General features: G+C 43.9%; 1 long non-coding RNA gene across 1 annotated transcript; it reads right to left on the bottom strand.

Moving 5' to 3' along the window:
• Positions 1–742: 742 nt before the first annotated feature.
• On the bottom strand, positions 743–27,140 carry LOC128324203 (uncharacterized). Its single transcript, XR_008306722.1, has 3 exons — positions 27,057–27,140; positions 14,101–14,237; positions 743–975 (listed from the first exon to the last, which is right to left on the bottom strand). It is a non-coding gene; the product is annotated as an uncharacterized LOC128324203 (long non-coding RNA).

A 27,140-nucleotide genomic window follows, 5' to 3' on the forward strand; every position in this document is an offset into this window, starting at 1 on the left:
TGTCATTTGGGAGGCCAGCGGGGGGCTTGGAGGAGCCCCCTCCACCTCTGATTCTTCTCTAACACCTCTGACACCTCCATCTTCTGTAAAGGTACAGAGATCACCTTTTTTCTCCACTCCCACCCCTGCACCTTTAAAGTTTAGGGTTGCCCCTTTTACTTGTAAAGGGGAATCCTCAAGGATTCCCCTTTACAAGCATACCTGAGCTGGTCCACGAACCAGTTCGTAGAACCAGGAGCCAATCTGGGTCAAACGTGGACTGGCACCCACCTTTGGGGGGCTGGTCTGGTTCAAACGCGGACCACCTGAACCGGGCCAGTTGTATTTTGAGCCCAGCTTGAATCAAGCTGGCTCACATATGCTTACTGCTCATCCCTTGGAAGAGGCCAGTCTTTCTGAGTTGAAAACAGCTTTGAATGGTGTCTTAGCTAAAGCAGAGGTACTGAAACTGGAGGCGGAGACTGATCTGTCAATCTTGGGAGGAATGATTGTCAGCATTGGAGATAAATATGTTGACATGTCTACCAGGACCAAAATTCAGAAACTGAGCTCAGTCATGAGACAGGCATTCTAGTGTTCATCCTCAGAGGTTTTTTTTCACTAAAGCGTATTGAATTATATGATGGAAACAACAAAAATGATCCTCCACCCCCTCCATAATAAAAATTTTAAAAAAATCAAAGGTGGTACTGAAAGTTTACTTCCTCACTCATCATATTCTACAGGGTCTCTTCCAGCCCAATGAAACAGTTGGTGCTCTGAGGGCCTTTGCGAAAAGCTAGCTGGCAGATCCAGAGATACCATTTTATCTGTTTATTGCACCTCCACAATCCATCTTGAATCATGACAATTTGATCCTCTTCCAGATGTCCTAATATGGTCAACACGATATCTCCAGTGGTACTCCTGTCAAACATGGTCATGTTCACAGTGATCTTTCTCTGATGAGCCATTCAAAGTCTTGCTGCCTGAATGCTGAATTAAAAGTCTGAAGTCAGGCTTGAACCCAGGGAATCACAATTAGGGTGCATTTGTATTTCCATTTTTCACCCCCCCAGAGAAGTCTTATCAGAGATTACCTATGTGCACTTATATTTGCTTTAGATTTAAATTGCATTTATTTTCTAACTAATACAACTCCTCTCCATTTATATCGGTTTTGTCTCCTCTATGTTTCTCAGTTTATCCCTCCCTTCTTCCAGTTTTTCCGGGGTTTGAGGGTCATAACTGTGTAGATTAGCATAACCTACTGATGTACTGAACTAAATGGATACTCTAAACATCTACTTTGTCCTTTTGAACAGAAGTATTATTATTATATTATTATTATTATTATTATTATTATTATTATTATTACATTTTATATCCCACTCTTCCTCCAAGGAGCCCAGAGCGGTGTACTACATACTTAGGTTTCTCCTCACAAGACCCCTGTGAAGTAGGTGAGGCTGAAAGAGAAGTGACTGGCCCAGAGTCACCCAGCTAGTATCATGGCTGAATGGGGATTTGAACTCGGGTTTCTCCTGTCCTAGTCCAGCACTCTAGCCACTACACCACGCTGGCTCTCACGACACTAAGTAGTTAGACATATTCTACAACCCTTTGCATTGTCTGCTTTACTACAGATGTCCCCAGGATATTTGGAACTATTGCAGGAAAACTCAACTCACAAAGTTAATGTGAAATTTTCATTGCAGCCTAACATGGTAGAGATGCTTCCTAAGGTGGTAGTTCTGATAAATCTGTAGTAGCATATACTGGTTTGTGGATCAGCACTACAATATGAATGTGCACCCTTAGTTTTGGTATTAAGAACAGCCCTGATGGATTAGGCACAAGGCCCATCTAGTCCAGTGTCCTGTTTCACACAGTGGCCCACTAGATGCTTCTGGGGAGTGCATAGGCAAGAGGTATGTGTATTCCCTCTCTCCTGCTGTTGATCCCCTGCAACTGGTATTGAGAGGCCTCGTGCCTCTGAGGCTGGAGGTGGTCCACAGCTACCAGACTGGTAGCCATTGATAGACCTGTCCACCATGAATTTGTCTAAGCCCCTTTTAAAGCCATCCAAGCTGGTGGCCATCACCACATCCCATGGCAAAGAATTCCATAGATTAATTATGCACTGTGTGAAAAAGTACTTCCTCTTGTCAGTCCTAAATGTCCTGACCTTCTGTTTCTAGTGTTGTCAGAGAGGTAGAAAAATTTCTGTCCACCCTCTCCACTCCATGCATATTTTTATACACCTTGATCATATCTCCCCATAGTTACCTCTTTTCCAGGGTAAAGAGCCCCAGATGCTGTAGCCAAGCCTCATAAAGAAGGTACTCCTGGCCCTGAACATTTTGGTTTCCCTCTTCTACTCCTTTTCCTGTTCTACAATATCCTTCTTAAGATATGGTGACCAAAGCTGTACGCAGTACTCCAGATGTGGCTGCACCATAGAATTGTATAAAGGCATTGCAGAGCTTTGCCAGAAGGCCTTCTGTTTTGTGTCCTGCTGTTTTGTACTACAGATGTGCCTCTGTTGATTGTTTTCATTCAGTCATTCCAGAATGTTTTGCATCAACAACCTTCAATGGTGGCCACTTGCATCTTTCTCAGTATAATTCTGGGAATCACTTCAGCAGCTTCTGGAATCAAATTGGCCATGTTCATTCCTGTCACCCACAGCTGGCTAGGCAGCCACCTTTATTTTTATTGTTATCTGCCAGAGCATTGACTGCCTCCCATAGAGACATGAGTCAAGAGTTGGCAAAAGATGGTGAGCATCTTTTCAGTGCATGTGCTCAGTCTGGCAGGTCTCAATATTCAAACTTGGTTTCAAATCATCAGCCCTTTCCCTGTTCATGCCTTTAAGTTGGCAAAACAAGTTGGTGGTTAGGGAGGAAGTTGGCCAGGATGTTTTGAAGAAGTTTTGTGTGTGTGGTTGTTGTTGTTGTTAGTTTAAAATCTTCCTCTCCAGAACAGTAGGACGGATTCTGTTCACACTTTGCTTAAATTTTTCTCTGGAAATTTTTGCTTTGAATGCGACTGATGGAAGAAGCTGGTAAAGGGTGAGAATAGGGCAGACAGTTTATAGACTGGGCAGCTTGAACTGAGGTGTTGATGGCCACTCTTAGGTGTTCAGAATTCAAATTTGTTTATGAGGTTCTATGAATTTGGGAGTGTTTCTCTCCCTTCTTCACTAGAGCTTGAACCCTGCTGCTTTTAAGGAGGGCCATGAATTTGCGTATGTTTCTGCCAGTGTTGTGTTAAAATGAAAAGCATCACTGATGGTTGCAGGAAAAGTTCTGCCGTTTTTGGCACTCAGGGTTTGTCCATTCACAATTTTGTCAGCTGTTCTCCCAGTGTGTAAAATTACAGAAGATGTTTAACATGGTTTGTGGGGAATTGTTATGGGTCAAGCGTTGGAAGGATTGGGGTGGAGGCCGGCCTGCATAAATGAGCCCTGATAGAGAACCTCCTTACCCCCAAATAGGAATACAGTGGGAGTGTTTCAGCAGTGCATTGGTGCGATGACACTACTGGGCATTGCATGGCTGGCCCTCGTACACATTAGTTTTGCAGAGCCAAAATATTATTAGAGGCCACTGACCACACAGCCCTTAAGCAGTGTCCATGCCAACTCTCATTTATTTCCAGCATAAAGATAGTCAGTATATCCTTTTTTGTACCAGCAGTCACTTGTACTGTGAGGTTCTGGTTCATGTACAGATGAATTGCCCACTTTGCCCTAGAGTGACATATTATGTTTCATGGTTTTATTGTGTATATGTTTTTTAAACTTCCATGGTAGGACATCAGGATTATGGTCTGATGGGAACTGCTGTAATCATACTCCCCACCTGACCCTGTCCCTGAAATAGGGGGCATCTATGATGGGCTGTCATCCCCTGGCTTTACTAGGCAGGTGAGAAAACTCTAGGGCTCTTCTCACAATCGGCTTTGCACCCCAATTTGGCGCCCATGTGTGCTCCCAATTGGCCATTGTGAGAATTCTACAAGCAAGGTAGAAGGAGGGGGAAATGATTGTCTACCAGCTGGGTATGGAGGTGGGCAGCAGTGGTGAGCCCAGAACTAGAACCCACCCAGCTTCAGAGTGAGGGTGGATGGGAAGCACTCCCTGTGCCTCCCACCTCCATACCCAGCTCACAGATGAGCATTTCCCCTTCCTCCTACCTTGCTTGTAGAATTCTCACAATGGCCAGTTGGCAGTGCGCATGGCTCTTGAAATGACAGCGGGAGCCTTCTCCTACCCTAATGCTGAATATGAGAATAGCCCTTCTATGTTTGATTATATATTTTTACCTGTATTTGGATTTGTAGTGGAGGAAAATGGTCTAGGTGTGGGGAGTGGTAAGGGACACACTTCCATCTGATGCAAGCAGAACAGCATGAACTTGTAATAAATTCTACAGTTTAAGCAAATATGCATAATTTATTTTGTGAGTCCTGCAGTGGGGGCCAAGAGGGTATCGAAGCCTTGCTTTCTTCATCACTGACTATCTTGCACAGCTTCTCCCCCTGATTCTGAGATGACTTTCACACTTCCTAGCTCAACTTGTTTAGTTTGTTTTTAACAACAGCAACAGCAACAACAAATTAGAGTGTAGATTCCTATGATGCTGAATTCTTCATTAATTTGTCTGCAGTAAGTCCCGAAATCATGAGAACATGCTGCCCTAGTTATAACAGGCATGTTGGCTTCTGCTGTGTCAATGGCAACATTTGTATGTGTGTTTGAGTCAACAACCCCCACCTTTCCAATGGGAATGGGAAGTTCTGCTTGATCTTGGCTGGAAACAGCATTCATTCAAGCATATAATGGACACAAAGGAAGGAGCCTTTGTATCCAATGTAGTAGGAAAATTTGTTTTCACTCAGATATGCCTTGTCTTCCTTGAAATATTTTAGGATTATCCCTTTTGAGGTTAAAATTTCCATCCAGTAGAATACTGGTCTGTCATACCCTGGAGCGCCTTGTAACTGGGTTTCATTGCTTTGCCCACTGGCATTTCCTGCTGTGACAGATGATGGATAGCAACTTGGCTTCTATAAAATAAAGGTTTCCTTTCGAGGGAATGTTGCACAAAGGCAGTGTGACTTTTGGACTGAGAGTAAAATGCTCTATTGAGTCTCTTAATTAAAATTTTAATGAGCTATATATTCACCTATGCAAATATTGAGAGAGCTTGCCAGAGTGTCAGATAATTCAAATACTTATGGGTACACTCTAAGGAAATGAAGAAGGATGGCCTGTTTAGAAGGTAACTTCCGTTGCTCCCAGGGTTTCCTGTCCAAGTCTCTATCCCACCCCAGACTTCCTATGAAGGCAAGTTTCACTAATTCACATGGTTTTGGACATTCTTTTCAATCTATGTAGAACTTGATTGTGCAAATGGCAGATAGGTCATGGGAACTGGTCAATCTTATCACAAAACCACTGGCACATGTGCAGCATTCTGTGTGGATTCACACAAACAGCTCTTGCACCCATATTTGGTGCAACATTCACATGCCACTTTGTACCCATTCAATCCAGTCAAATAAAACACAACAAAACCTATTCCAGATTGAAATAAGCACCCCCCCCCAACGGTTGAGTTCTTTAGTGCTAGGGATGAGCAGAACCAAGTTTGATCACGAACTGGACCACCGCGAACCGGGCCAGTTCAAGTGGTTCGATCATGAACTGCTTTGATCTGCTTCGAGCTGGTTCCTCAAATAGACCAGCTGATCGGTTAGACCAAACCAGTTCGCATACCTGTGGTTTGGTCTGAATTCAGTTTGAATTTGGACCAAACCATCCCAAACGGTCCATTCACACCCCTATTTAGTACTTGTGCATCTTGATAACGATTTTGAGAGAGGAAAATCTCAACACACACAGAGTTTGTAGATTGAAAACCTTCATAATGTATTTTGAATTCACTTCCATTCACATAGTAATTAGCCAAAAGTATCATTAGAAAGAACTGTTATGGCCTGTTTACAAAATACCCGGAATAAAATATCCCTCAGATGGTAAGATATTAATGTTGTATGGATATCTGAAAATATAAACTGGGATCCTAGGAGCTGCTCTAGGTTTGGGCAAGTTCAGTGGGGCTTTTGACCTTTTTCTTTGAAAAACAGACATCAACAATATATCAGTGATATATGGCATATGACATATGACAAACTGATTTCAAAAGCCTCTAAAGTTTCAAAAGCAGTTTGTCATATGACGTGTTGTCTGGTGTTTGAGAAACACAAACCCAAAGCTCCCTTGGACATGCAGAATTAATTGAAAAGTTATTTAGATCATGGCTGTAGAATATACACAAAACAGGGTCTTCAGATGGCAGCAACATTTTTTCAAGAGAGATATTGGAAATCTGCTGGTACTGCTAAGAAGATGTAGGCCATATTGTGCCTTGGAGAAGAGGAGGGTTTTTTTTAAGGGAAGGTAGATGTAGTTTAATTCATAACTTCAAATGGTCAGTTTATACAGACTGCTGGAGTCAGGGGTGTACAACATCTTTATGCTCTCCATGAATGACCAGAGGCGGGGGGAAGGGGGGCAAACCCCCCCCCTGAATTGAGCCAGTGCCATTGGATTCAATGGGGCTTATTCACAGCTGAGTGGGTATAGAATTGCAACCTTTGCACCCCTACCCCCTGAAAAAGTCCTGCAGACACCCATGGTAACCTGTCACATAGTTTTAGTTCTTTAATTTAGGGTGTGGACAGATGTATAATTTTTAAATCCATGGGGCCACAATGGAAGCACCCTCATGATGTTTAGTTGAAATTTGATGTATACCCCACATTTAAGTCCCCAAATGGACTTCAAAGGCAGCTCACAGAAACTCCAAATCAGCATACTACAAGAATACCAAAAATTAAAACATCTAAAACAATATACACAATCAATGAAAAAGAAGAGCAAGAACAGAAACTCAGATACCAGGTGGAACAGAAGCATCTTGACCAGGCATGGAAAAAGATACCTCCTCCTCTAAAAAGCAAAACAACAACAACAACAACAAAAACAAATACTGCATGTTGGAAGCAAAGTCTGTCTTGTGCATGGGAGTGATTGGTTGAACCCTTGATATGTCACCAAGAATGCCCCTCCTTCTTCACACCAGTTTTGCATTAAAGCATATTTTCTTTTTTTAGAAAAATAATAGGCATGTATGGATAAATGCATCAATGTTCATGCATACTTAAAAGGCAGTGTTTGCACCTGAAAATGGAGGCAGGCAATATTGACAGTTGAGCAAGTGTCCAGTTCACTCATATTATGCATTATGTCTGTCATTATTATGTTTGTCATTTCAGCTACAAAGCCAGAAGAAACCTAAGCTCAGACAATGGCTTAGAGACATTTTGGGAGCATTTTATATTATGTCAATCCCTTGCTTAATAATGTATTTTTAAAAAATGTATATCCATCTTCAAAGTACAATTTTCTATATCACTTAGCCAATTAATTAATTGACTAATTAACTTAGTCAATTAGCATGCGTATACTCCTGTATGTGAGAATAGTACAGGAGGGATGAGGCTATTGAGGGATTGAGGCTATTCTCACGATGGAGGAAAACCGAGCTAAAGAAGCCCAGCCTGGTTTTTCCTCATCGTGAGAACAGGCAGGCTCGCTGGCGAACCTGGTGGTTCTCTGGTGGCTAGCCCGCCAAAGTAGCCCTCCCCTTAGCCCAGGTTAATGGAGTAAGCGCTCCGCTAACCTGGGTTTTCTGATCGTATGCTGCCACAGCACAGCTCCACACCATGGCAACACATGAGGAGACCCCCACTGGAAGGCTGCAAGCAGCCGCCCAGTTTTGGAGGTCTCTCCAGGACGCCCCGTGCGCTTGCCCCGCAGGCATCCTGGATCTTCCAGGGGCCACGCGCCCCCCAATCCCTGCTGCCCCTGTCGGCTCCGTGATGGAGCCGGCAGTCATCTGCAAATGGCTGGAAAACGAGCACTAGCAGGCTTCAAACACCAAGCCAAACCAATTAGTTCTTTACTGTGGAGTGACTTAAAGATGAAATTGCCATTTGCAGGAAAGGTGTAGGTCAAACGATCCTTTGGTATTCTTGCCAGTTTCCCAAGTGATAAGTTGCTTAAAGGGATTTCTGGCTTAGTATTTTTCCCTGACATGAGAAAATGGGTTTTTTAATGTAGCAAAATATATAACTAAAACAGAAGTAAAGATTTCGATTAAGGAGGACCCAGTGTTTCCCTTTAGAGAGTGTTTTCACACATCACACATGCATTTATTTATTTATTACACTGTCCAGCTACACGTCCCTGTCGCCTTTACTAAGCCTGGGTAGGCTTACCTGGTCTGGCCTCTGAGTAGGAACGGGAGGGGGGGTGAGTGTCACCCTGTGCCTCCTTTGTCCTAGGCTGCTTGCTCCTTGTGCCTGCCCCTCTCTGGGAACCCCTGACACTTGCACCAGCCAGCCTCTCATCCCTGGCCACCAGCTTATTTTATGCCTCCTCACACGCTATGCATCGCCCGCCCCCAATTATGGGGCACCACCCCTCTTTATTCCCTGTAATTGTCTACCCTTTACATCTGCTGCCAATGCCCCTCCCCCTTCTCCTTCCTCCTGCTCAGACCCCCTCCCTTCAGAAAGAGTGCTGCTGATGTTATCCTCATGGGCCTCCCCTTTGGCCCTTTCAGGGCTCTGCCCCTCCTCCGCTGGAGCCAAGTCCCTGCCCATTGGCTGTCTTTCTTCTGCTTCTCCCTGGCTGCCACTCATCCTTGCCTCCTCAGGCCCCCTCACCACTCAGTCCTCGGAGGAAAGGACAGCCGGCCTTGCCAGACACACATTTTTATACTGCCCTATCCAAAGTGCACAACAACAAGACAAAAAACAATCATTTAAAACAATCAACTTAAAACAATACTAAAAACAAATTCAGAACAATTGAAAACCATTTAAAAACCATTAAGAACATCCAAGAACAATGTAAAAACCTTGGAAGGCCGGACCAAACAAATAAGTTTTAAGGGCTCTCCTGAAGGCCAACAATGATCCCAAACCACGAATTTCTGCCAGGAGTGCATTCCACAGTCCAGGAGCAGCTACAGAGAAGGCCCGGTTCCGAATTGCCACCAGACATACTGGTGGTAACTGGAGACAGACCTCTTCAAATGACCTTAATGTGCAGTGGGGATCATACAGAAGAAGATACTCTCTAAGGTAACATGAACCTAAACTGTTCAGGGCTTTAAAGGTAATTACGAGCACTTTGTATTTTGCCTGGAAATGTATTGGCAGCCAGTGCAGCTGTAAAGGCATAATATGGTCTCTCCACGCCATGGCAACACATGAGGAGGCCCCCGCCGGAAGGCTGCAAGCAGCCTCCCATGTTCGGAGGTCTCTCTAGGGTTGCCCCAGAGACCAATCTGGCTGCCACATTTTGGACCAATTGAAGTTTCCAAACTACGTACAAAGGCAGCCCCATGCATTGTAATAGTCAAGCCTGGAAGTTACCAGCTGATGCACCACTATTTTGAGATCATTCTTTTCAAGGAATGGATGCAGCTGTCGAATCAGCCGAAGCTGATGGAAGGTGCTCCTGGGCATAGCCTCCACCTGAGATACCAGGGTGAAGCCTGGATACAAGAACATTTCCCAGCTGCATACCTGTTCCTTCTGGGGGAGTGTAACCCCACCCAGCACAGGAAGATTGAACTCATCCCTTAGAGTCTGATTCCCTACAATGAGCACCTCCATCTTGCTTGGATTCAGCTTCAGTTTGTTATCCCTCATCCAGCCCATTACTGCCTGTAGGTAGTCATTTAGGGAATCAATGCAATTTCCTGATGCTGATAATAATGCCAAGAATAAATAGATTTGGGTGTCATCAGCATATTGATAACACCCTGCACCAAATCTCCTGATGACCTCACCCAACGGTTTCATGCAGCTGTTAAAAAGCATTGGTGACAGACTGGAGCCCCGAGGAACTCCATATAATAGCTCCCATTTTGAACAGCAACATTTACCAAGCTCCAACATCTGTAATCTACCCGAGAGATTGGAGCAGAACCACGGCAAAGCAGTGTCTCCTGTCCCCAACTCCCTCAGGAAATCCAGAAGGATACCATGCTCTATGGTATCAGGATTCACATGTGGGAATCCCTTTCAATTCTACAGGAGTTAGTGCCTCTGCTCCCTCTACTGGACAACTATAATGCTGCTGGCCACTTTTGGATGGCTTCGTCCTAACATTTGCTAACCTTACCCACTCTTCATTTGAAGTAAAGAGTTTATGGGGAGGAGCATTATTGCTGAAGAAGGCAAGAAACTGCACATCATATAGCCCCCGGTGGCGCAGTGGTAAAACTGCCGCCCTGTAACCAGAAGGTTACAAGTTCGATCCTGACCAGGGGCTCAAGGTTGACTCAGCCTTCCATCCTTCCGAGGTCGGTAAAATGAGTACCCAGAATGTTGGGGGCAATATGCTAAATCATTGTAAATCGCTTAAAGAGCTCTGGCTATAAAGCGGTATATAAATGTAAGTGCTATATAGGAAACTCTGGTCCACCCACTGCATCATGGTCAACTACATTATTTATTATTGTTCAATTAGTAGTATTTATTTAACCCATCTCTGTGCATGGCACATTATAACAAATGAGAACTCAGGTCCCTGCCTCATACATGGGGCCCACAATCTAAAAACAGGTGCAATAGAGGAAGGGGAGGGTAGCAGAGACAGGGATAAACTGGATAATAATAATAATAATAATAATAGACATAACTAGGCTTAGTTACAGTATTATACTAGGGTGGCCAACACAAGACTCTCCAGCTGCTGTAGGACTACAACTCCCATCACTCCCAGCCATTGGAGAGCCTCAGGCTGGCCAACCCATTATATTTGATTTACAATGCCTCTCACCAGTGTTCATTTGGATATGTTAAAAGTTTGCAATGTTTGGAAATGATGGGCAGACATGACAACAATAAGAGATGGGAGGAGCCAGGGAAGCTACATTTTGCTTTCCCTGGCCGATGCATGGATATTTTTCTGTTAAAAATCCCCACCCGTATGCTTGTGTAATATTCCCTTCTGTGCCATATGCTGTCAGCATGTAATTGATTTTGTAACCTAGCAGCCAGAGCTCTCTAATGATAAGCCCTCTAATAATGGCCTGGAGCAAGGATCATTGGCTCAGGAGGTCTCACAAACCCCAAATCCATCATACAGAGTCAGAGGACAAATTCCTGAACTTTCTAAGGAGGCCAGGAGAGAATGATGACTCACCAGACTAGAAACCTGGGAGTTTATACAGGAGCCCCCATCCATCCAAAACTATTCACTCTTTTCAAAATCCCCACTGGTGAAGACAAGACACAATTTGCAGCCAGACAGTGATACCATAATGCATTGTTCCAAACCAGAGCATTGCCCCTTTACATGCTTAGCAACTTCACTCGGAAGACTGTGTTGTGCTATCACTAGGCTTTTCGGGGGAGATATAAGGTAGCAGCTGAGTTGTAGCATTTGTTGTTCCAAACTCCTGATGCTTATCTCCAGCTTTATTCTCTGCAGACCTTGGCCAGTGATCTGTGGACTTTTCAGCCTGACCACTAAAGGAGTGGACAATAGTCTGGAAGAATACACCCTCTTGGGGTTGGGGAGTGATAGCTGTTTGTCCCTTTCCTTTGAAAGAAAATAATCATAAGAACATAAGAACAGCCCTGCTGGATCAGATTCAAGGCCCATCTAGTCCAGCAGCCTGTTTCATACAGGGACCCACCAGATGCTTTCAAGAAGCTCGCAGGCAAGGGGGAGGGCTTACCCCCTCTCTTGCCATTGCTTCCCTGCAACTGGTATTTAGCAGCATCTTGCCTCTGAGCTGGAGGTGGCCTATAGCCACCAGACTAGCAGCCATTGATAGACCTGTCCTCCATGACTTTGTCTAAGCCCCTTTTAAAAGTCATCCAAGCTGATGGTCAACACCACATCTTGTAGCAGAGAGTTCCATAAGTTAATTATGCCTTCTGTGAAGAAGTACTTCCTTTTGTCAGTCCTAAATTTCCTGACCTTCAGTTTCATGGGATGACCCCTGGCTCTAGTGTTGTGAGAGAGGGAGAAAAATTTCTCTGCTCACTCTCTCTGCTCCATGCCTAATTTTATACACCTCGATGATGTCTCCCCATAGTTGCCTCTTTTCCAAACTAAAAAAGCCCTAGATGCTGTAGCCTTGCCTCATAAGATGCTAGATGCACATTCCAGCATAGGAGAGGAAGTGCATGGCCTCCAAATAGTTACATAAAGGGACATTACTACAAATATATTATTGCTAGTCTTTGCATCCTATTCCAGGCTGGTGCCTATAGTGCCTTATAGTGAAGTCTAAGAGGAGTTCAGGAAGGGGTGCAGAACCAAGGACAGCTAACTGAGAAATTAGATATGAGACACTTAAGCGCAGCAAGCTAGAACATTACACCAGTAATTATCTGGAGCCAGCTGAGGTTCAAATAGTCCTCCTGTCAGGTTGGTGTTTCCAGCTCTGCCCCTTCTATTGGTGCTTAAAGGGACTGTGCTCTAGTTCTTAGCCACTGACTCAGGTGAAGCTGGTACTGGGGTGTGTGTGGAATCCCTTGCCACCATGGAAGGGGTATGATAGCAGAGAGGTGTCCTCCTACACCACTGAGGGTTCTGAGAAGGCGTTAGGGGGTCTAAGCTACTTTTGCAGGCCATGGAGGTGAATGCCTCACTGGCTCCTGAACCTGCACCCCCCATGGGTGTCCTGCAGGGGTGTAGCTAGGGGAGAGGGGGCCTGTGTTCATCCCTCTTTCTGGCTGCCCCCCAGACTGAGGGAGATAATGAAGAAAATAGGGAGGGATGGAGCTGGAGGGCCCTCTGGAGCTGGAGGCCCGTGTTCTTTGAACCCTTTCGTTCAATTATAGCTACGCCCCTGGTGTCCTGGATGGGGTGGTGCTCTTTAAAGCTCTACCTGGGTTAAACCCAACCTTCCCCACCCTCTGTCTCCTCAGACCTCTTCTCTGATGGTAGGGGTTTTGACTCCTGGTGTCCAGAGTCATTACAGTTTGCTACTTAAAACCATATGACCAGATGAACAACCTTGCACTGGAATGGTATTGCAAGGGTCTCCAAAATAATATTCAGTAACAACAAAAGGGTCTAGCAAATAATATGGGCATCTGTCTTGGTATATATTTTATGTTATAGTTACATCCCATATAGCAAACACAATATTGAATATGCTGCCTAAAAAAAAGTGGGGGGGGGATTGAATTTTCCCAAGTACAACATTGTGCCTTGAGAGCTTGGAAATATTCTTTCCAACTTACCAATGCTCCCATTAAAACAACAACAAAAACCTGTTACTGCTTTTGTATTTTTCCTGGTTCTGTATTTTTAACAGCATATTGGATGCTCAGAAATTTGCAATGTGAATTTCCCCCCACAACATATCTCCAGGAAAAGTAGACAGCTTTTCCTTTGATTCTAGGAAAAACTTCTGCTAAATTTCTGAGTGTCAGATGTTGTTAAAGGCACAAAAGCAGGGTGGAAATCCTAATCAGAACATGTCATCTTCTTTCAAACAAAATACAACCTTCTGGGAAGATGTGAGGACTCTGCATTAAAAACAAAGAACAAATATGCATTTACCGTACAATCAGCAGATTGTGAGGTTAGGCCCTACACAAAGGGCTGACAAGTTAGTGAGCGGTTTGGTGAATTTTACATCTTATGTTCTTTTTTCTTTTTCTTTTTCATTTTTAAGGCTGGAATCTTATTCACACTTCCTTAGGTACTACTGAATTTAGTGCTTCTTTCTTCTGAGTAAATGTGTACAGGACTGGGCTATAAAAGTTTACATTTCTTCACATTGTTTCTTGTTATTGCTGCCTTCCACTTGGAGTGGATGAGCTGGCTTTGACTGATACATATTTAAGAAATATGTATCAGGTTCGTAGTCTGGGAGTGTTCTTGGATCCCAAACTCTCCCTGGTTTTTCAGGTTGAGGTAGTGGCCAGAAAGCTTTACAGACAGGGCTTCTACCCCAAATCTCCTTCAGAAGAGAATGTGTGCATTCCCACAGCAGCCAAACTTACCCTGAAGTCCCTTCGAGATCCTTGGACCCACTCCTCACATAAATCAGGCTTTGTCTTGCGAATTCTAGTTTATCTCGAGGTATTTCCGGGTTTTAAAATGCTGGTTTTAAGCTACTTTTTCTGAAAAGGGAGAGGCACTGACATAGAGACATTAAGAAGGATTACTGATAAGAAGTATACTTTCTTTAGAAATGCAGATGTAGCTCTTTAGTACTCCCCCCCAGAAACACACACATTGGCTAGAAGGAAAACATAGAGGAAAACATGTGAACTTGCATCAAAACAAAACCCGAGAGCAGAGGGGAGGGGCTGCTTCCCGCAATGCCGCGAGTGTGATTTGAAGTGGCTTTGCTCAACATTTACCCCGTAGCATGAAGCCATGTGTGAATAACTCCTCGGAGTGCTTTTTATCAGCTTTGGCTGATGCACCAGATACGTCCATTTCTGGAGACAAATGACCTTACAACGGTGGTACATATGCTGGCAACCTCTAGGCTTGGCTAATGTAATGCACTCTACGTGGGGCTGCCTATGTATGTAATTTGAAAACTACAATTGGTACAGAATGTGGCAGCCAGATTGGTCTCTAGGTTTCTCTGAAGGGACCATATAGCACTGATTCTAAAAGAACTGCACTGGCTGCCAACATGTTTCTGAACAAAATACAAAGTGCTGGTTATTACCTATAAAGCCCTTAATGACTTGGGTCCAAGGTACTTGAGACAGCACCTTCTCTGTCATGAACCCTGTCACCTATTAAGTTCATCTGGAGAGGTCAAGTTATGGTTGCCGTCAACTCATTTGGTGGCAACTCGGACCGGGCCTTCTCTATGGTTGCCTCAGGGCTTTGGAATGCTCTCCCTGCTGAAATAAGAGCATCTCCTTCTCTGTTTGTTTTTAGGAGGACTCTGCAGATGTACCTGTTTCCGCAGGCTTTTAACTGAAATTTAAATTTTAAATTTTAATGTGTTTTTATCTTTTGTGATTTTTATCTGTTTTATAGTTTTAAATGTTTTGTACTTTATATTATGTTTTAATTTGTACACCGCCTAGAAATTTCTACATCAGGCAGTATAGAAATTAAATACATATATACATACATACATACCCAATCTGAACCCCCCTGAGAATTTAAAACATTTAAAGAGTCTTAAGTAGCTCAGACATCCCTCCCTCCCTCCCTCCCGCCTTCTCTCTCTTTAAGCATTTGGACACATACAGGAGCACTGAAGCATTTAATTAAAGAATTATTCTGGATTTGCAACAATATAAAGAAAATTGGGTCAGTTTGGACTTCTACCAACACAGCCACCATCTCTTTCAGTTAAGTATATCTAGACATCAGAATAACCACTAAAGGGAGTCCATCACTTTTGATATGTTCACAGTTTGACACATTACTTTTACTTCATACTCTTAAACCTAAGCATGTTTCTTTTTAGGGAGGGCTGGTTTCAGGCAGCAAAAAGGTTAATTATAGTCCATATTTTGACTGTTTTCTAATCCTGGAACAAGACCCAATTAGTCAGTAACTCTCTGGACTCGGACTCCCCTGCCCAGTGTCCAAGCATCATTTCTTTGGGTCCAGTACAAACTGGTAATACATTCCCTTCCCGCACAAAAGGTCTTGTCAGTTTTGAAAAACTGGAAGATTTTCCCCATCCCTTGGGGAAGGGGTCGTAGTTTGATAGTGGAGCACATGCTTTGGCCCCATTCGCACATAACAGGAAACCAAAGTTTAAGGGCCCAGAGGTTGCCAAACCTGTATGTCCGAATGCATGAAACACTTGTCCCACATGGAGAGCAACCTGAGATTTTGCTCTCCAAACTCCAATTTGAACCCTTGGATTGTAGTGAGTTTTGCTGCTTCTACTCAAGGTTAATAGCCATGTGTAGTACGTCTGGATGCGGAACTGCAGGCTGGGTGGAATTGTGGGTCCATTGAACCCGCGGTTCCATGTTATGTGTGAATATGGCCCTTGTTAACTTGGTTCCAAGTTTAATCCCGGACATCTCCAGTTAGGTCTGGAAAAACTGATCTGATACTGGAGAGCTGTATGTAGTCAGTTTGTGAAGACAGTTTGCAGTTTATGTCACCTCATCTTGATCTCCAGGTCAAGGTAAAATATTCCTTTCCACCCCCATGCTTGGGACCTGCTGCTTCCATCCATTTACTGGTTCCAGAGCAATCACTGAGTACAATCCAGCTCAAATAAAACTGTTCAATCCCATTGATTTCAATGGAAGAGACTTAAATGTGTGTTTCATTTCCCCAGTGAAATCAACAGGACTTAAAAGTACTCCATGCTGGCTAGATCATGCCTAGCGTAGGCACTGGTTCTGCTTTAATAGTTGGAGGAGCTTTGAGAGTAGATGGCTTGCTTGGGTAATTGCTCTGAACGTCAACGTCTAGTGGGCACCGTTACCAAGAAATCTATTTGTAGGAACAAGCAGTTAAACACATTTGCTAGGGAGTGACGCCAAGTTCCTTCTTTTTTAACACCAGTAAATGTAGCAGCAATGTTTTCAGCATTAAAGGAGACTGACTCCCTGTCTGCTGAGTCTGGGCCTGTGCTATGTTTGTGTGTGTTTTATTCCCAGAAAGTGTAGGGGAGCTTAGGCATGAGTGGTTTAACGTCAGGAGTTCTTACGCTATGTCACAGCGGGCCTCTTCAAGATGAGAAAATAACTCTGGAAGACTTCTCAAGTGTAGCATAGGCAGAGCATAAGATGGTTGCCTGGTATGACTCACTTTTGTTTTTAAGCCAGGGGCAAATGGATGAAAGAAGACAATGAGGGTACAGGCACAAGGGCCACAACATGCTTCAAGATTTCTAGGGGAGGGAAAATGCAGGGGGGAAAAATGTTTGCTCATCAATATCTCTGCTCTGTCAAATCAACACCTGGAAGTATTTTGATTTTTGCCTCTCTTTATTCTTTCTCCTCCCTTTCTTTAGTGTCTCTCCACTAGGGTTTCCATGCCCCCCCCAAATTCCGGTTATCACCCAGATTTTAAGCATATCACCTGGATTGCTTAGCTCACCCAGATTCGCCTGGATTTCAGCTTTCTTTTCTTTTTTCTTTTTTAAAGCTAAGCTCTAGCCCTTGTAGAAGTGGAGTTATGGAGCAAAATATGCAGTCACAATTCTGTTCAACTGCTGGATTTGGATTAAGAGAGGGAAAGTACAGTTGGCTTGCTGAGAGGGTTTCATTTTCACAAGTACAGTAAACCCCTGAGGAATGTTGCCTTGTTTGTTATCAGCAGGGGATCTCTATCGGGCAGTTGAGAGGATAGCTTGCTTTTGATGTGAATCACTACCTGCCTACCAGGCTGTGTATTGTCATGTTTAAGGACTTTCTTGGCTTTACATTCAATGCATGTCTACTAAGAAGTAAGCACTATTGATTTCAATAAGATCTTCTCTCAAATAAGGGTACAAAATTGCAGCCTTAATTAAAAAGCTGTGCTTTTGTTGTTGTTGTTGTACTATTGCTGCTGTTAATATGTCAAGGAAAATGGTTAGGCAAAGATATCTTCCCCAACTATTGCTGGTAGATATCCAGAGCAAATACAAGTCAACTGGAAAGTGCAGCTGCTAATTTGCATATGCAATTTTTGCAAGCCAATTTACATAATATGCAAATTTGGCAATTGGATTTGGGGATCCAGAATATGACAACCCTACTCTCCACTGTTAAGAGACTTTCCAGTTCAGTGATCTTCATCATTTTTCAATTTCCCACTGTGTTGACCACCATGCAGTGCTGCACTTTCCCCAGCATTGGTGGGCTCCTTTACAGGGAAATGGAACCCTCTCAAGTCCCACGGCTAATGTGACAGGGGTGCATGGAACATTGCAAAGTGTAGTCCTTCCCCAGTGCTTCTCCTGTGCTACTCTCTGGGGACAGCACTGGGAAGAAGGACTACACTTACCTGTGTTCCTTGTGCGTCTTTCAAGATGGCACCAGGGCTTAAAAGGGCTCTGTTTCTTTTAAATGAACCCCACTGGTGCTAGGCAAAGAACAGCATGTTGGGAACAGCTGTCTCCATGCAATGCTGCCAGGAGGCTGTGTAGCATATTTGGCTTCAGTCAAAGCTTCACACAGGCCTAATAAGCAAGTAGTCAGGAAGCTGCATTTATGGTCAATGGGAGCTGCCACTGGCTCCTGGGTCTTGCAGTGAAGAGCACCGTTCTAGCTGTTTTTAGACTATAAATTTCATCATATGCAGCCTTAATAAAATGCAGCAGGGGATGATGGGAGTTGTAGTCCAGTAACTGCTGGAGAGCCTCAGGTTGGCCAGCCAGGACTGTAAACAGAGGTTTGTCTTTTGCTTATGCTACTCTGTATAGCACCCTGCAGACTGATAGTGAGATGCATAAGCATAACAATTACTACTGATAAAACTTCTGGTATGATAGTCAGGTTCATTTTGTGATTCTAGTTGGAGATGGAATTCTAGTGCATTGACCTTTTGCACCAACTATCCTAATGACTACTAGGGGCATTGGGAGTAGAGGCAGATAGTGAGGATCTCCTGACCTGTCCCTTGTTTACCTCTACTCTTATGACCCCTGCTGCCTTGTCTCCTCAGGTAGTTCCTGTGGGGAGTCAGTCCTCTTCCTTTCTTCTTAGAGAGTAGATGAAAACCTCTCTCTCTCTCTCTTCTCGCCCCCCTCCACTATCCATTGTGTAGCTTTTAGACAGGACTAGGTCTTTCCTATCCAAAATGTACTTCACCAATAAACCTATGATGAGCCAGCGTGGTGTAGTGGTTAGAGTGTTGGACTAGGATCGGGGAGACCCAAGTTCAAATCCCCAGTTAGCCATGAGACTTGCTGGGTGATTCTGGGCCAGTCACATCTCTCTCAGCCTAACCTACTTCACAGGGTTGTTTTGAGGAGAAATTTAAGTATGATGTACACCACTCTGGGCTCCTTGGAGGAAGAGCGGGATATAAAATGTAAAATAAATTTTAAAAATTAAATATTTAGTTTAGATTGTATAACGATCTCCATGCGTGTTCTTTAGATGACTGCAGCAACAAAACTCTGCACTCTGTAACCGGAGTGGGTAGCTTCCTTTGTTGGCGCTTTGAAAAATAATTACAAACTCCAACTATTCTACCTTTGTATTCAATGTGGAGAGAAGTTAAAAGCATCTCTCTGGGGAGTCCCACCCTAAACTTTGGGAGCCACTGACCTGAAATTTAAAGAAACGAAAAGTGAGAAAAACCAAAGGGTGTGGAATGGCTTCCCTCCCCCTCTAAGTCCCACTGTGACATAGCTTTCCTGAAACAGATCTTGCAGCTCCCGACAGATGTGGAAATGGATTTTATTATGAAGAAGCAGGAGCTGCCCTGTAAGAAATGCACATGGATGGATGTGTGTGTGTGTGTGTGTGTGTGTGTGTGTGTGTGTGTGTGTGTGTGTGTGAGAGAGAGAGAGAGAGAGAGAGAGAGAGAGAGAGAGAGAGAGAGAGAGAGAGAGAGAGAGAGTTCAGTTCGGAGCTTCCAAGTGGTTTCTGTAAACAACTGGGAGCTTTCCTTAGAGAAGGAATATATCCCAAGCTGATGCCTGCATGTCAAGTCCAATTTCTCCATTTCCACACTCAGGCTGTCACACATGGTTTCTTGTTTTGTGAGATGATCCTTTTGGCTCTCTATTGATTGCAAGAGGAGAAAAAGTCAGCTTGACAAAATCCAGAGGAAGAAATGGCAGGAAAAGATCTGGAAAAAACAAACTCTTCTCCCCCCCCCCCATCGCCCACCACCTTGCTGTGTTTCTTTAAAGGCCCCTGAGAGGCAATACATTTGAAAGTGTATAAGATTGATCGAGGCCTTTCTCTATGGTATATGGCTGACCACCAGACTAATTATTCATGAGTAGTCCCATTGAGATTAATGGGACAAGTTAGTCTTGGTGAACTTCAGTGGGACTACTCATGAGTAACTTAGCCTGGCTGTTGGTTTTGTGGTCACAAGCCACCTCCTCGGGGGTGCAGGACCTATTCGGATGGTCTGCCCATGAAGGCTACTGGAACCTATAGGATTCCAACAGGCCTTATAGGGTTTTAGAGTTGGTTCTGCTGGTGATTCTGTTGATGCTCTGGTGGAGACCTGGGATAGGGAGCTTACTGGGGCAGTAGATATTATTGCCCCTATGCGTCCTCTCCGTTCTGCTTCGCAATTGGCTCCATGGTATACTGAACAGCTACGGGAGCCGAAGCGGCAAGGAAGAAGACTGGAGTGTAAGTGCAGGAAGATTCAACTTGAATCTGCTAAGACACAACACAAAGCCCATCTGAAGGCTTATTCTGTGGCAATATGTACAGTGAAGAAGCAATTCTATTCTGCACATACTGCATCGCAAGTTCGCGTCCAGCAGAGTTGTTCAGAGTTGTAAGGAGACTGACTCAGGTTCCCTCCTCTCTGAATTTAGATTTGGATTTTTCATCATCCCACTGTGTTGCTTCTAACAACTTTTTTGCGGATAAAATCTCTTGCGTCTGAGCCAACTTGGACTCCACAGTTATGGCAGGGTCAGTTGTAGAGTGTCCAGCAACTCCTTTGGTTTAATTAGACTGGATCAGTTTCAATTTGTGACTCCTGAGGATGTGGGCAGGCTCCTTGGAGCTGTTCAGCCTACCACTTGTCCTTCAGATCCATGCCAAACTTGGCTTATAACATCTAGCTGGGAGGCTGTTAGAGATGCCTCACTGAGGGAGGGCAGGATGCCTCCATGTTTGAAGGAGGCAACTGTAAGACCTTTACTTAAGAAGCCTGCCTTAGAGCCCTCAATGATGGATAATTATATGCCAGTCTCCAACTTCCCTTGGGTGGGCAAGATAATTGAGAGGGTGGTGTCTGATCAGCTCCAGACAGTTTTGGATGATACTGATTATCTAGATCCATTTCAAACTGTCTTTAGAGCAGTCTATGGAGTGGAGACATCCTTAGTTGGCCTGATGGATGATCTCTAACAAGGAATGGACAGAGGGAGTGTGACTCTTTTGGACCTCTCTGCAGCTTTCAATACCATCGACCATGGTATCCTTCTGGATTGCTTGGGAGATTTGGGAGTAGGAGGTACTGTTCTGCAGTGGTTCCATTCCTATCTCTCATGTAGATTCCAGATGGTGGCACTAGAAGATAGTTGCTCTCTGAAATGAGAGATATTGTATGGTGTCCCTTAGGGCTCCATGCTATCTCCGATGCTTTTTAACATCTACATGAAACCACTGGGTGAGATCATCAGAAGATTTGGAGCAGGGTGTTATCAATACGCTGATGACAAACAAATCTATTTTGCCATGACTTCATCATCAGGAAATGGCATAAGCCCCACTAAATGCCTGCCTACAGGCAGTATAGGACTGGATGAGGGATAATAAATTGAAACTGAATCCAAACAAGATGGAGGTACTCATGGTAAGGGGTCATACTTCAAGGGACGTGATCGATCTTTCTGTTTTGGATGGGGCTGCACTCCCCCTTAAGGAATAGGCACATAGGTTGGGAGTACTTCTGGACCCAGGCCTCACTCTGGTTTCTCAGGTTGAGGCCATGGCCAGAAGTGCTTTCTATCAACTTCAGTTGATACAACAGCTGCATCCGTTCCTTGAAGATAATGATCTCAGAACTCTGGTACACTCTCTGGTAACCTCTAGGCTTTACTACAGCAATGCAATCTATGTGAGGCTGCCTTTGTATGTGGTTCAGAAACTTCAGTTGGTCCAAAATGCAGCAGCTAGATTGGTCTCCGGGGTTTCTTAGAAAGACCATATTATGCCAGTTTTAAAGCAATTGCATTGACTACCAATAGGTTTCCAGTTGAAATACAGAGTGCTGGTGATTAGGGATGTGCACAAATCAATCTTTCAATTTGATTTGTACCTGAACTGAATCACCCCTGATTTGTTTTGGGACCAGATCTGCCCCCTCCCCAATGACCTGAGATTCGATTTGTACCCCAAATGTCTGAATCCAAATCTGAATAGATTTGGGGAAGAAGGGGGTTCTGGGGGCAAAAGAGTGGGGTGGGTGGTAGTGCCCAGTGGGTGGAAGCTACCACCCAAAGTTCAAAGAAATTGGGCAAAGGGGTGATTTTTTTTTAAAAGTTCACACATCTTTAAGCTTTTCTCCATAGGGAATCATGGGGATTTCAGCAGCCTCATAACTCCACTTGTGTGTGTGGGGGGGGGGCGGGGCAGTAGGGTGGCCCATAACAGGTTGAGCTGTACTACACATAGGGTGCCAACCATCCCCAAATCACAAGCTCATGGAGGTATTGGGTTTTGTTGTTTTCAATGTCTGAGGTGTTCTGAGAGTAGATTTTTTTGGTGGGAAATGAGAGTGGATTCTAAGTTCATTCATCATTTTGCACCAAAGAAGATTATGAATGAACAAAGATGTTCATTATTCATCATCTTTGGAGCAAAATGATGAATGAGCTTGGAATCCACTATCACTGCTCATCTTTGTTCATTCATAATCCACCCATCGGGCACTACCACCCAACCCACTGTGGCCACAAAATTGAGGTCTGAATCCCCGAATTTTTTCAGGTCTGAATCTAGGTGATTTGTTTTGTACCCAAATCTGTGCAATTGAGTACCGGGGTGATTTGTTCTGTCTACAAATTGCTCAAAGCAGCTAGAATCAGGTATAAATCATTTTGTACCCAAATCGATTCACACATCCCTACTGGTGATTACCTTTATAGCCCTAAATGGCATAGGACAAAGTTAACTGGGAGAGCGCCTTCTTCTGCATGATCCCCACCACACATTAAGGTCCACGAGAGAGGTCCATCTCTGGATGCCACCAGCTTGCCTGAGATGACTCAGGAGTGGACCTTCTCTGTAGTCACTCCTGCGCTCTGGAGTGCACTCCCTATAGCCGTTCATGATTCAACATCTTTACTCACCTTTAAAAGAGCCCTTAAGATAAGAGCCCTTATCTTTCTAGCCTGCCTTTTAGTAATCTGTGAATGCTTTAAGTTATTGTTTTAATGGTTGCTTTATTCTGCTTTTATTATATTTACTTTTGTGGACCACTTAGAGACTTTGGAGCGAGGCTCTTTATTCATTCATTCGTTTGTTTGTTTATCTATTTATTTATTTAAATAAAATAAAATAAACAGATAAATAATAAATATAAAATAATGAGCCCATTCTCACGATTGGAGCATGGCCTTGGGTGGAGCGAGTGGAGGAAGCCGTGAAAGGTTTACCTCCCCTGCATATGATCCCGTCCATGTTAATCGGCAGTCAGATCAGCTGCCCAGATGATTGCCGGCTTCTACTGGTAGCAGGGAGGGAGCAGGGAGGTATGAGGGCCAGGAAGCCCTCAAGAGCTTCCATAATGCACTGTACAAGTGCGTGGTGCATTATGGGGAGCCTCCAGATGCTGGTTGGGAGACTACATTGGAAACTATGTGGCACTGACACTCGAGCATTTAGCCTGCTTTTTGGGTGCCCTCACACCCAAAACCTGGGCTAAGCAATGGGCTCCCTAACTAAGCTTGCTGCCATGCCACCACTGGAAGCTGCATGACTCCCAGCCATACACACGTGCACCAAGAAGCGGGCTGGGCTTCCTTCCTCAGTGTGTGTGTGAACAGCCCCGTTATGTTCCTGCTTCTTATCACACCTGCTCCTGTACAGAAAACAGTCGAGAAAACTAGCTAAGATATTTGAATATTTGCATTCAAAATCATGAGACATTCTTCCTGAATGCGTATTAAATCCAAAACCATTGCAGCAAAGCCCTATTGGTTTGTTTAGGACATAATCCACTGGGAAGTTCCCCTGTACCAGCTCCATTTGAAATGGACAGAACTAGGCAAGAGAACTCTGGTCTTGGTGAGCTCCTGTTCATTTCAATGAAGCCGACACAAGATAACTTCCCAGAGGAATACACTCTTTAGGCTGTCCAATGCCGAGAAATTTAGTAGGTAAAGATTTCACACACAACTTATCATGATGCCTAGAAAAGCTTTGCCTGCTAAATGCTACTGTTAAATATACAATAGTGAGCAAGGCTGGCAAAAGTTGGCAATCCTTATCATTGTTCTAATCTAATCTAATCTAATCTAATCTAATCTAATCTAATCTATCTATGCAATAAGCATGTTGATATTTAATTTCTTCATTTAAAGGTTTCTGTATCTCCCAAATTTCACCCCAAACCAAACAAAATCAAATTTTATTTATTTATTTATTTTTCCACTTTTCACCAAAAGGTTCTCAAGGTGATTTATATAGAAAAAGAATAATGATAATGACAATGATAATGAAATGGTTCCTCCTTGTTCACAAAGGACTCACAATCTAAAAAGAAACACAAGGTGGATACCAGCAGCAGTTCCTGGAGAGACACTGCACTAGGATTGGAGAGGGATAGTTAGGGACAGAGAGGGAATAAAAACTCCAGGTCCCTTCAGAGTGCTCCATTTTCTTTTGCATTCACTCGGTCCAGTGTCTTGTTTCTTACTTGAATTTGTCCTGTTTGGAGGAGGCCCCAAGGCAGAGCATATGCTTCAAATACCTGAAGATCCCAAGTTCAATCTTTAGCATTTCCAGTTAAAAGGCTCTTGAGTAGCAAGGCTAGAAACAGCCTCTGTCTGAGGCTCTGGAGAACCACGGCTCTGGAGAACATAGTGGTCTGACTCAGTATAAGGCAGCTTTAAGTCTGAGATGCTGAATGCTTGTGGAGATGATCCAGAGCTATATTTTAAGCAAAAGAGAACCATCTGATGACTCATCTCAAGGTTCTTTCCAGGACCGCAATATAGTTTTTGGTGCACCAATTTTTCATCGATCTCAGCAAGCTCCCTCCATGATCTACTGTCTGTTTCTTCTCGATTATCTATTTCACTCACCATATATATAATCTATGTTCTTTGCCAACCCTGAACAGTGAACAATGCATCATAGCCATTATTAACTCAGAAGAAATGTATTAACCTCACCCCCACCCCCACTCTGTGTGTGTGCCTAGAGAAAGCTAAACACTCAGTTAATGAACAGAATAAATCTATTCATTGCATATTTTATGCGATTGTGAATGCTGATGAGGTCCTAGAACTTTAGATTCAAAACAGAGTCGCTCTACTTCTTGTCCTTGACTTAAGATGATTCGAGTTAAGATGAACGGCACTTATGACACTTGTAAGTTGCCACTTTGTTTCCACTGTACAATATGTGCCACGAGAGGGGAGGCTCCGCTAGATGGCTGCTGGAGCGTGGGGTAGAGGAGGAGGAGGTGGTGGTGACAACGGTGGCTCAGGCTCATTGTCAGTGACCAAGATTAATCATTGGTCGTTGACAAAACTGCTATGAGAACTTTTGTTGAAAAGCGGTATATGAATAGCCATTGTATTCGTCTTCGTTGCATTGACACTGCCAGTTCCATCAGTAGCTGCAGCAGCATCTGAGGACATCATCCGAGGTATGAGCTGTCTCACCCAACCAAAGGGCTCCTCTGCCACCAGCGCTGCTGCTTCAGCTTCTCTTCCTCCAGGGCGCTTTCTAGACTAGCTGCTCTTCAGCAGCAAAATGCCCTCCATTTGGGCAAGTCGCATTGGGATTTTAAACAGTAGCAGGAGCACTCTCGCAGCAACTTAACAACTCGACAAAAGAGCAAATTCTTAATGGCGGATATGTTAGAGGTTGTTGATTTTTACCCACAATAGGTAAAACAGCAGAGCATTAAGGAATGAGCACACACTCCAGTTACAGAGTAGGTAGCAGAGGATGGTTTGGATATTGCAGCTATTTAGAGAAAACACATGGAGATCCTTGTATGACTAAACACTAAATATTTATTGGTTAAATATACTTAGATAGGAAAGACCTATATCTAATCTAAAGGACTACATAATGGATAGGTAAGGAGAGAGAGAGATGTTTCCATCTGCTCTCTAGGAGGAAAGGAAGGATTGTTGACTCAGCACCAGGAAGTGCTGCAGAGTCAGTTCAGGGGTCATAGAGTAGGGACAGATAGGGAGACCCTGACTCTACCCCCAATGCCCCTAGTGGTCATTAGGACAGTTGGTGCAAAAGGTTGATGCACTGGAAGTTCATCTCCAACAGGATATACGATGTCCTAGCCAGGGGCGTAGCAAGGTTGGAGTGGGCCCAGAGACAAGATTTTAAAATGCCCCCCCCCCCCAAGTCCAGGGCCTCCGCACACCCCAGGCCCCCAAGGATTTAAGTCTGATATTCCAAAATAAGTATGCTGCCTGCAAATACATTTCACTGAATACACACACACACGTCACAATATATAGTGATATACATTGAGTACTATACATTTGTATTACTTTTAATGCCTAGAACACACTAGAAAGATGAATTATTAAAATGGGCCCCTCGCTGCAGATTAGCAAAGGAGACTTTCAACCATGCAGGGTGAACCTATGTTTGTTTTCTCAGAATTCTGAACAAATTCAGTCAAGTTTGATTGCAGGAGGTTTTTCACAGGAGGCTTTTAAAGCCCTTTAACACACATCTCCTCTGGAATGGAGGTGCTGCATTCACATGTTGGCCAGATTTACCCTGAAGTCCCTGCAAGTTATTGGGGAGCAGTTCACACACAAGAAAAATAAAATAAAATAAAATAAAAGCACAACACATGCTTCACAGTTCTCACTCAGACCTTCTGGGTTGCAAAACAACTTGATCATAAGTGCATTTATAAATGAATGAATGAATAAATAAAATTAATAAAATACTGTTCCAGAAGTTTTTGCAATTTTCTGCCATGAAACAAGCCACTTATAGGACTTTTTAGATAGTTTTTTTTAAGTCAGCAAATTTTCCAAGCTGTTTCAAAATAAATATTCAGAGACTTCTCGGTCCCTCCCCACCCCCATATCCAAGCCCTATGGCAAGTGGATCCCTATATGGGGGGGGGCGGGAAAGGTAACCACAAAAAGGAGTTCACACTCTACCTGGCAAATGCTGGTCTGGGTTGAGCAGGGCAGCAAAGGGTCTTCTGCTGCAGAGAACACTCTGGCTGCCTCCTCCTTCCTGGC

The sequence above is a fragment of the Hemicordylus capensis genome, chromosome 4 (genome assembly GCF_027244095.1).
Source record: "Hemicordylus capensis ecotype Gifberg chromosome 4, rHemCap1.1.pri, whole genome shotgun sequence".
Classification (NCBI taxonomy): Eukaryota; Metazoa; Chordata; class Lepidosauria; order Squamata; family Cordylidae; genus Hemicordylus; species Hemicordylus capensis.